Source organism: Etheostoma spectabile, chromosome 15 (assembly GCF_008692095.1).
Source record: "Etheostoma spectabile isolate EspeVRDwgs_2016 chromosome 15, UIUC_Espe_1.0, whole genome shotgun sequence".
In the NCBI taxonomy this organism is placed as follows: domain Eukaryota; kingdom Metazoa; phylum Chordata; class Actinopteri; order Perciformes; family Percidae; genus Etheostoma; species Etheostoma spectabile.
The window spans coordinates 7,453,363-7,462,746 of record NC_045747.1 but is presented as its reverse complement, the minus strand read 5'-3'; the positions used below and the strand labels follow the sequence as shown (position 1 = coordinate 7,462,746).

The 9,384-nt window shown below is 43.7% G+C and overlaps 1 protein-coding gene and 1 long non-coding RNA gene across 3 annotated transcripts in view; one reads left to right on the top strand and one right to left on the bottom strand.

Annotated features, from left to right (window-relative positions):
• rai1 (retinoic acid induced 1) overlaps positions 1-2,606 on the bottom strand; it is a 60,829-nt gene extending 58,223 nt beyond the window's left edge. For both annotated transcript variants that reach the window (XM_032536723.1, XM_032536724.1), the window contains exon 1: positions 2,384-2,606. The gene's annotated coding sequence lies outside the window, so the exon portion shown is untranslated. The remainder of the gene's footprint in view (positions 1-2,383) is intronic.
• LOC116702534 (uncharacterized) overlaps positions 1-9,160 on the top strand; it is a 24,076-nt gene extending 14,916 nt beyond the window's left edge. Inside the window, exon 4 of the long non-coding RNA XR_004335185.1 lies at positions 9,037-9,160. This is a non-coding gene — a long non-coding RNA (uncharacterized LOC116702534). The remainder of the gene's footprint in view (positions 1-9,036) is intronic.
• Positions 9,161-9,384: the final 224 nt, after the last annotated feature.

The following is a 9,384-nucleotide window of genomic DNA, read 5'->3' as shown; positions in this document are numbered from 1 at the left end:
TGGGCATAAGTACACACACACAATCGAAATGTACAGCAATCTATTTAAAAATGGGGCTATAGAGTAATTGGACATAAACAAAGGGACAGATTAATGAAGAGACAGAGAGATCCCAAGTAACAGACAAATGTAGAAAAAAAGATGACCATGAGATGTTTTAAGTCTCTGACAATGATCTTGCCTTGTCCTCCTCTTCCTTAACTGCTTTTAATTTGGGCTGATGTTTACTCAGTGTCTCACTGTTTTGTCAGTTGGGTCTCTTCCTCTCATCCTCACCTCTCCTGACCTCATACATTTGTTTTGGTCTGAGACTGAAAGACAGAAGGGGGAGGTGGTGGGCGAGGGACATGCAGAGGGGTGCTTTCACCTTTTATTTCACCACAGCAATGAGTTGCCAATTTCATTTTGCCCTTTACTGACCATCACACACACACACACACACACACACACACACACACACACACACACACACACACACACCAACACACCACACAATGAAACCTGTTCCCCACACGCCTCCCAATCTCCATGATGATCATCTTCCCTTTCATTGCGTTGCATCATGCAGGACACCAACTGTTAGTCTGAATGTGTGTGTGCGCGCGCGTGTGTGTGTGTGTGTGTGTGTGTGTGTGTGTGTGTGTCAGCCACTTGTCTCTGTAGCAGCAATTGCATATTCAAGGTACGTGTTCTTGCCATGCCATGCTGTGCCAAGCCAGTAGGCTGGCTCTTGTTTATCTATTTATCTTGATTATAGAAATATAGCTTTTACACAAGTAGGAAGTATACAAATAACTCCAATGTCAGCTGAAAACATCTCATCGTACCAAAGAGAGATTTCTATACATATAATAGGTACTTTTGTACTATTGTACTGGATTCAAATCAAAATACATTGTTTAACTACATGCAAAGATACATTTCCAAGCCGTTTATGCAAGCATAAAGGTATCAACAGATCCACACAGACACACATACACACACACACACACACACACGCACACTGTTTATCCCAGCGCAGATGTTTACAGGTTGATGGCTGCCATGTCGCTGCATTGCTATAGGAGATCAGCCTCTCATCTTCCGTTCATATACTTTCTTCTTACTTCCCGTCACCTTTTATCACTCCCTCTCCGGCTGTATCCTTCTTACTCTTTTGCGCACATTGTCTCACAACACACACACACACACACACACACACACACACACACACACACACACACACACACACACACACACACACACACACACACATTGCTGTGTCCGTTTCCACCTCTCCCTTATTTTTTTACTCTCCCTCTCTCTCTCTCAGCCCCCCGCCGTCCCTTTCTCTTACTCTATCCATCGCTCTAATCCTCTCTCTCCCTCTGCTCGGGGTGAGCGAGGCTGTTGGTAGCATCAGTTTCAGGCAGCAGTGACACTGCAGTCTCAGTGCATCTTTAAATGGCACACTGTAGTAAAACCGCCACTGAAGTGAGCCTATGCAGCATATAACACACACACACACACACACACACACACACACACACAGGACCAGTACCAGTATGCATGTATCACTGGTCAGCATACTAAAAAAAGCATAAATAAGCATTAACAGCTATGAGATGCTTAGTATCCTAATTATGATCACAGATTTTGACAATGCACCACCTTCTATGCCGCAAACAGCTCAACATACAACATACAGTACTACAAATAGAGTAATGGATCCATAAACCACAAGTAAACAAAGATAAGAATGACTGGCATCTATCTTTGTCAGTGATTTCATAAGATTTGTGTGTGTGTGTGTGTGTGTGTGTGTGTGGGAGAGAGAGAGAGTGTGTGTCTTTCAGGTTTCTCCTTATGCAATTGGCAGAGTAAACAGCGTGCTATGACACATCGTTGCTCTGATATAGCGTCCCGTTATAGCACTACGTAACACATCCTAAGGCTCAGGATGCTGAACGCAGCTAGGGAGGAAAAAACAAAACACAGCCAGATAGAAACCGTTGCAGCTCCTGTTTCCCAACACGCTCTCCAATGTGTTTGGCAGGCAGAGACAGTATTTGTATTATTTTTTTAGGCCTGTTGTTTGGACAGATGCTGGTAGAAAACATGGTTGAGGCAGGTGTGTGGTGTCGGGATTGTGTGTTTGTGTGTGTGGGAGGTGAATGCCCCCCCCCCACCTTTTTAAAAGCACCCAGTGAGTGAAAATAGAACCCAATCCCAGGAGGGACCATCTATTCAGCATGCACATACAGACGTAGACAGACGTAGACATAGACACACACATGCGCCCTCTGCCATTCCCCTTTGCTCTCACTTCCATCTAAAGAACACTACTGTCCATCTAGCATACCTGCCATAGAGCAGAAACAAATGACAGGGCAAAGCATGGTACCTGTGTTAGGGGTCAGCCGTTCTCTCCTCCTTTTGTTGTCCCTCCAATCCCCCTCTTGTATAGCTGTTCTGAGCAGAGGCGAGCTGAGCCAAGTGTACAGCGGCAAGGCTCAATCCTTTTACTCTGTGATGCTGAAAATGGCACCAGTATTCCCTGATAGCGGCAGTCTGCCTGCCTGTCTGCCTGCTTGCTTCTCTCTCTCCCTCTACCTCTCGCCCTCTCTCTCTCTCTGTCTCTCTCTCTCTCTCTCTCTCGCTCTGTCTCTCTCTCCTGCTCTCTAGCTCCCCTCCCTCCTCTGCTTGTCTGCTGCCATGTTGAGTGCACGCAGGGCGAGGGGCGGTCTGGAAGGAGGGGTGGTGTGGGGGGGCATGGATGATGGTGGAGGGAGGACAGAGGAGGAGGCGGTGGCAAAGAGAGTAAGGGGGACTCAGGGGGATAAGAAAGCAATTAGAAGACAGCCCCTCTTCCTTCCAGTCGGGAATGTATAATGGAATTACCTATGGGGACGATGGTGGTGGGTGTTGGGGGGGGGGGTGCTTGGTCCTGCAGCCTCTGCTGGGGAGTCTAGCAGCCTTTCCGATAGCCTCCACGCACGTGTGTGTTTGTGTGTGTGTCTGTGTGTGTGTGTCTGTGTGTGTGTGTGTGTGTGTGTGTGTGTGTTTGTGTGTGTGTGTGTGTGTGTGTGTACAGGAGAGAGGGAGAACAGATGGGGGTGGGGGGTGGTGTGGAGTGATTGCCTTTGCACTGAGCATGTGTGTCTGTGTCAGGGCTTGTGAGAGGGAGAGAAAGAGGGAGAGAGAGAGCAAGAGAAAGAGAGAAAGAAAGAGAGAGTGAGAGAGCTAGAGAGAGCGAGAGAGCGAGAGAGAGAGGGAGAGAGATTGCTAATGTACTGATGGAGGGGTTGAGCTGTGGGACCACCTGCTCTCTCTCTCTCTCTCTCTCACACTCCTCTCTCTCTCCCTCATGCACTCAGAAGCACCCGGCAGGAGAAAGAAAGGGCGAGTGGCGGCTTCAAATCCCTTCCTTGTCTCAGGTTTGCTCTCCCTCCTCTTCCCCTCCCTCGCTACCTCACTTTTTCTCTCCTTCTGTCTCTCTCTGAGTGGGTGGCGAGGAAGCTGCATGTGTGTCTGGAAACACAACTCTGTATATGTGTGTGTGTGTGTGTGTGTGTGTGTGTGTTGTGTTAGTGTGTTTACCATGTAAAAAAGAAACGACCAAAATGCCAGTGTGAAAGACAGGAATAGAAAAGATGAGAGGGGCCACAATGTTTTTTTTTTTGTTTTTCTGGGAAAATTAGATAACGAAAGGATGAAGGATGTTTGTGTGTGTGTGTGTGTGTGTGTGTGTGTGTTTTGTGTGTGTGTGTTTGTGTGTGTGTGTGTGTGTGTGTGTGTGTGTGTGTGTGTGTGTGTGTGTGAAAGCGGTCTTTTGATGGAAAGGGACTGAGCCAGCCACTGCATGGGGGAGATATGTGTATGCGTGTGTCACTGATTGTGCCATGAATGAAAATAAGGAGGAAGGGAGGGGCGGGAGAGGGGGACTGTGACTCTCCTCCCATTCAGCCATCTCCTCCTTTCTCTTCTTCTCATCCTCCTCTTGAGTGACAGATGAGGGGCTGATAGCACCTTGCTCAGGCAACTGCAATAATAAGCATCCTCTACTTGTTTTAATTTGCTGTGTCGTGCAAAAGGAGAGCTTTGTCACAACGCACTGAGCCGCCCGAGCGTAGCTTATCTCGGTCACTCTGAATTTCTCCTGTGCAGCCAAGGGTGTTTCATTGGGTTTGCAGGCGGCGCCCCCTTCTCTTCCTCCCCGCCGTACATGCAACGGCCAATGAACGGAAAGATGCGTTAAAGAGCATAGCAGCACACAACCACGGCTGCTTTTTCTAACTTTCCGCAAATAAATTTGTGCATGCACCCATTGGCAGTCAGTCAGTCAGTCTCACACACACACACACACACACACACACACACACACACACACACACACACACACACACACACACACACACACACAGGGTGGTTCAAGGGCAATTGATTTGGAGTTTAATTTCTCTCCCGGTGCTCTTGATGCAAAAGGATGCGCTTCCGTCTGACCTTGACGACAGACGGGGAGTTTTGTCTCTGTCGCCAGGCTCACTCTGAAGCCACTCGGGGCACACGCGCAGACGTACACGCACAAACATGCAGCATCTTCACCTGGAAACGTCAAAACCTTCCATGAACTATTATAAATGAACGCTTTCCATCTGCTTTCTAATTATAGCCAACATAAGGCTATTCCTAATTTTAGCTTCAGTCGTGAAATAGTTGCCTTTGAATAATTCACAAGTTCAGACACAGAGCCTGCTCTTTTCTGGCACGGTTATCGCCAGGGTGTTGCTCAGCCTGCCGAAAAACAAGGTGGATATAGGCCCGGGTTTTCAAAGGGGGACTGTGCGCTGTTTCATCAGACATGACAGTGGGTTCAGCTTGTTAAGTTCTCATTAAAACTGTAACCAATCACACTCACCTGACGCCTTAAAGAGAGGGAAGGCATGCAAATGTTTATCAGTCTTATTAAAAAAAATAGTTGATTAGTTTTCGACAGTATTGATATCAGTGCCACCAGATGCACGAAGCAGAGCTATGCGCATACGTGCCCAAACCATTTCGGTGAGATGTCCTCTCCGGGATGCATTTGTTTTGATCAATGCAGATCTAAGTGAAGCGTGATTTTGCCAACAGCGCTGACATCAATCGAGATGGACAGAGGTTAAAAACGACTGCCTTGAAGAAGCGTTTGAAAGCTCCTCTCATCTCAGCTCTCCATACGCTCTGACACGCACACACAGGCCTGTGTGTGTGTTTGTGTGTGTGTGTGTGTGTGTGTTGGTGGGTGGGTGGGGGGGTGGGGGTGGGGGGCGTGTGTACATGTTGCATGTTCGCAGGTGTGTTTTCCTCTCAGACATCCGACATATTGGTAGGAGAGCAGCTGTCCCCGTTACTGTGAGGCCTTCTAAAATAATAAGAGGTGTTCTGATAAATTCTTAACATAATAAGATTTATTTCCGATATAACGACGAGGTAACCTAGTCCATGTGAAGTAGGCTGCTCATTATTGGATACAAGTGGCTTTATGCTATTTTAGTCCATCTTTTTGATGTGAAATGTTTGTATGTTTGTTTTTAGATTTAGGCCTACTGCAGCTGTTTTCGTTTCCAAGAAATGTGTAAGCCAAGTTCAGTGATCGGGGAGTGGGGGAGGTGGATGGGTCAGGGTCGTCGAGGACTCAACCACACAGACACACACAAACACACACACACCTTGGATCTGTGTGAGACAGGGCATGAAGGGGGTTGCTCTCTGTTGCCATAGAGACGGGAGGACAGTGGTCTTGGATACTGTTACTAGGCAGGAGAAGCAGCCTCTGAATCAGGGGAAAGAATGTGGGGTGGTCTGCTGTGGGGGGTAAACAACAAACAGGACTGAGTAGGAGTGAAGTGTCAATTCATATTCCTGATTGGATAATTTTATTTAATAAAACAATTCACATTGGTTTGGCAATGTTAAAACTGCTTTTCTTAAAAATAACTGGGCCACTTAAAAACAAACTTAAAGCAATAGCCTACATTCAAATCTGACCTACTGAATAGAAATCAAAATTATGATAGCAATGACTTGTAATGATCACTTTTGTCAAATCAATCAATACCAGCTATTTAGTGTTGCACATAGACTGTATATTAACAGTCTATGGAGTTGAACAATCCTACTGCTCAACCTAGTGGCCATTGCTTTAAAGTGCAGCACTGTTTGTCTGTGAAGCCTCAGTGTCCCAGGCTAAGTGAAAGTTTATGATCAAAACACTCTAGACATTGATTGAATCAGTTCAGAGCAATGAACAGCGTCATCGCTGTGACAGAGATACAACACTCTCAAACTTGACCACGAGATTCGAGTGCCACCTAGTGAATTTAGCCCGTAACATCTTCTTATGCCCGAGCTCCCCACTCAGAGCTGCGGTACACTCGCGCCCTCTCCTGGGGAATAAGGGCTTAACCTTTGTCCACTGTGAACAAACCAGGAAAAAAGAATTCAGCACTAAAAAAAAAAAAGAGTTGTTGCAATGAGCTTAATTGGCAGATCTTTGCATGTGAAAGTCAACAGCTCCCCCAGATAACTTCCTGTAAGAATAATGGTTCTCTCTTGTTCTATAGTGTCATATTTTCCGACGCTGTACCGCTTCAGGAATTGATAGGGGATAATTTCAAATAGTTAAAGCAATTTAAATCCTTGAGTAAACGTCACTGCTTCCAGTTCTAACCGTCTTCACGTCCTCCATCACTAGCTGTCGATCTTTTATGACAAAAGGTCATACAACAAATTCAGGAAATTACTAATTACTTCAAAGTAAAAAACAAACAAAACAAGAATTCATACATAAACAAGTATAAACATATTCAGTCAAAGGTTTCAAGAAAAAGGTCATATAATCTTTCAAAAGCTATTCACCTTTTTATTGTTTACTACATTGAGTGATTTAAGTAGATAATTCAATTCTAGGAGGACACGTGAAAACACAGGTAAAAACAATTGCATATACAACAATGAAGTTAATCAGATATTCAAAAGCGTCATCACCTCATAGTAACAAATATCTTTAAGGTAAAAGAGTAGACAGAGTTAATGGCTTTAAAGGTGCAATACGTAATACGGACCAGCTTGTGTTTAAAACAGTTACTGCAGTAAAAATTGAAAACACTGGAGAGAATGGTCTCCCCCGCCCTCTCCTCCCCAGACTCAAAATTCATGGAGGTTTCCAGGCTGAATCATCCACAACAATGTTGCCAGCTTGCCTCACATAGCCAGACATTACTTCACAGCACAGCGGAGTAGCTAACGTTAGATGCTGGCTATATTGACAGTAATTAAAGCCTCTGCTCAATTACGGTAGGAACTTCTAAAAATAACACTACCTTGCCATTCTAACAGCTGTGTGCTGGGTTTATGTTTTTACATATATATATGGCAACCCAGCCTGGCTGTCAAACTGGGCAGCTGATAACAACACACAGGCCAAAACACAAACAGAAATTTCTAAAAGGAGAAAATATTGCCTTAGCTTCACTCTTTACTCTTTATTTACTCTTTATTTATTTACAGACTCAAGGTCCAGATAAAAAGTACACACAACACATTACAAGAGGGGTACAAACACAAACAGAAATACACATAGACAAACTGACTCCAAAAAATATCACAAAAGAGACACACATACATAAAAACCTACAAATGGCAATGCCCAATAATTAAAACAGGTACAGGTGCGTGTTCCAGTGATTCCAGAGTTTTCACGAATATCTGATATCACTAAGTGCAGGATTGGTTATAGCATTTAAAATAGCATTTCAAATTGTGTAATTTGACTCGGTTAATCGGCATATGAATCTGTACATAAGAGTCTACATTAAGCACAGCGTGGATGGTGGGAACATCACACGTCACACACAAATGGCTAGCACTGGTCCATCTCGGACGCTTCATCAAAATTCTAAATGCATCATTATATGCCACCTTTATCTTGTTTATCTTTGCTTTACTGTGGCTGCACCATAGATGAGCTGTATAAAGTGGAGTACAGTATGCTTTGAAAAGAGATATTTTAACTTCTTCAGAACACATATGAAATTTGCGTGCCAGGGTATTTGCTTGTCCATGTAATTTACGGCACTGCTGCTGTATATCATCATCATCATCACAAAAATCGTCCCTGATAATGTGGCCCAAGTATTTTACTTTAGTAACTACGATAAGCTCTTGCCCTGACAAGTAAAAAGAGGGAAAGCATAGCTTCCTGTCCTCCTTAATTCTGGCAATCATTACAACTCTTTTAAGCATTGAATTTGGTGTCATGCTGTAGTCCATGGTTTGAGCAAACTCTAAGCAGTTGCTGTAGGCCAGCACCACATGGAGACATAACAGTTAAATCATCAGCATACATCAGATGATTAATACAGATATCCCCCACCATAGATCCAGTTTTACACACTTCTAATGTACTAGTAAGATCATCCATATACATATGGATGTTTTTGTATGTATTTTTTTGTTGTCGATAAAGATAGTATTTCAACTTAGCATGTTTCCTTAATATCTGATGACCCATTGTGGTAATTTTTGGATTTATTACAGTAAATATATTACAAGTGTTGGGCAAGTTACTTCCAAAATGTTATACATTACAGATTATTACTGTCATTTGAGAGTAATAAGTTATATTACAATATTACTGTCTCTCACCAGAAGTTTGACTTGGCAGCTAGTGTGTAAATTTAACCACCAATAAAGTCTCCTCTTTGTCCACTTTAATACATCATAGATTATTCATAATGTTTTGTATATGAATATGCAAAGTAAAGCTATAATAAATAGGCAATAGGAGAAAATGAAAATATACATCTCAAAAACATTTCTTACCCACTATTCACATTATTTACAGTACTTGATTGATGTGTGAAAAGGTACACAACATTATTTGTTAAACAGTAATTTAGTTTTACTGCAAACCGTCACAGCAAGTGCTTTTATTTTGAAGCAGCCTACACGGAAGTTGTCTGTTGTATAACTGGTAGGTTACCTACTGAAACGAACGTCAGACGCTAGATGCAGAACATGTTCGTCAAGCTGAAGTTGTTCACTTTCTAGTTTGTAAAACTACAACATATTGAACAGTAAGTGGTCAAAGTAGAAGACAAGCGTTTTTGGTCGTCATTCCACTACAGGCTTAGTTATTCTCCACAGCTGATAAAATGCAATGGTATTTACTTGTAGCAGGCCTATAATTGCCGACCTGTTTCTATCTGTCAGCAGCTCGGACACACTGCTGTCCGCCCTGACGTCCTGTCACCTGTTGGGACACAGATGTCCATACCGTCTCTGGTTCTGGCTCTGATCAAGGGAACAGAGACCTAGCTTCAACGCAGCGTAGGCTTAAGTTCTTGAAAATAATATCCATCT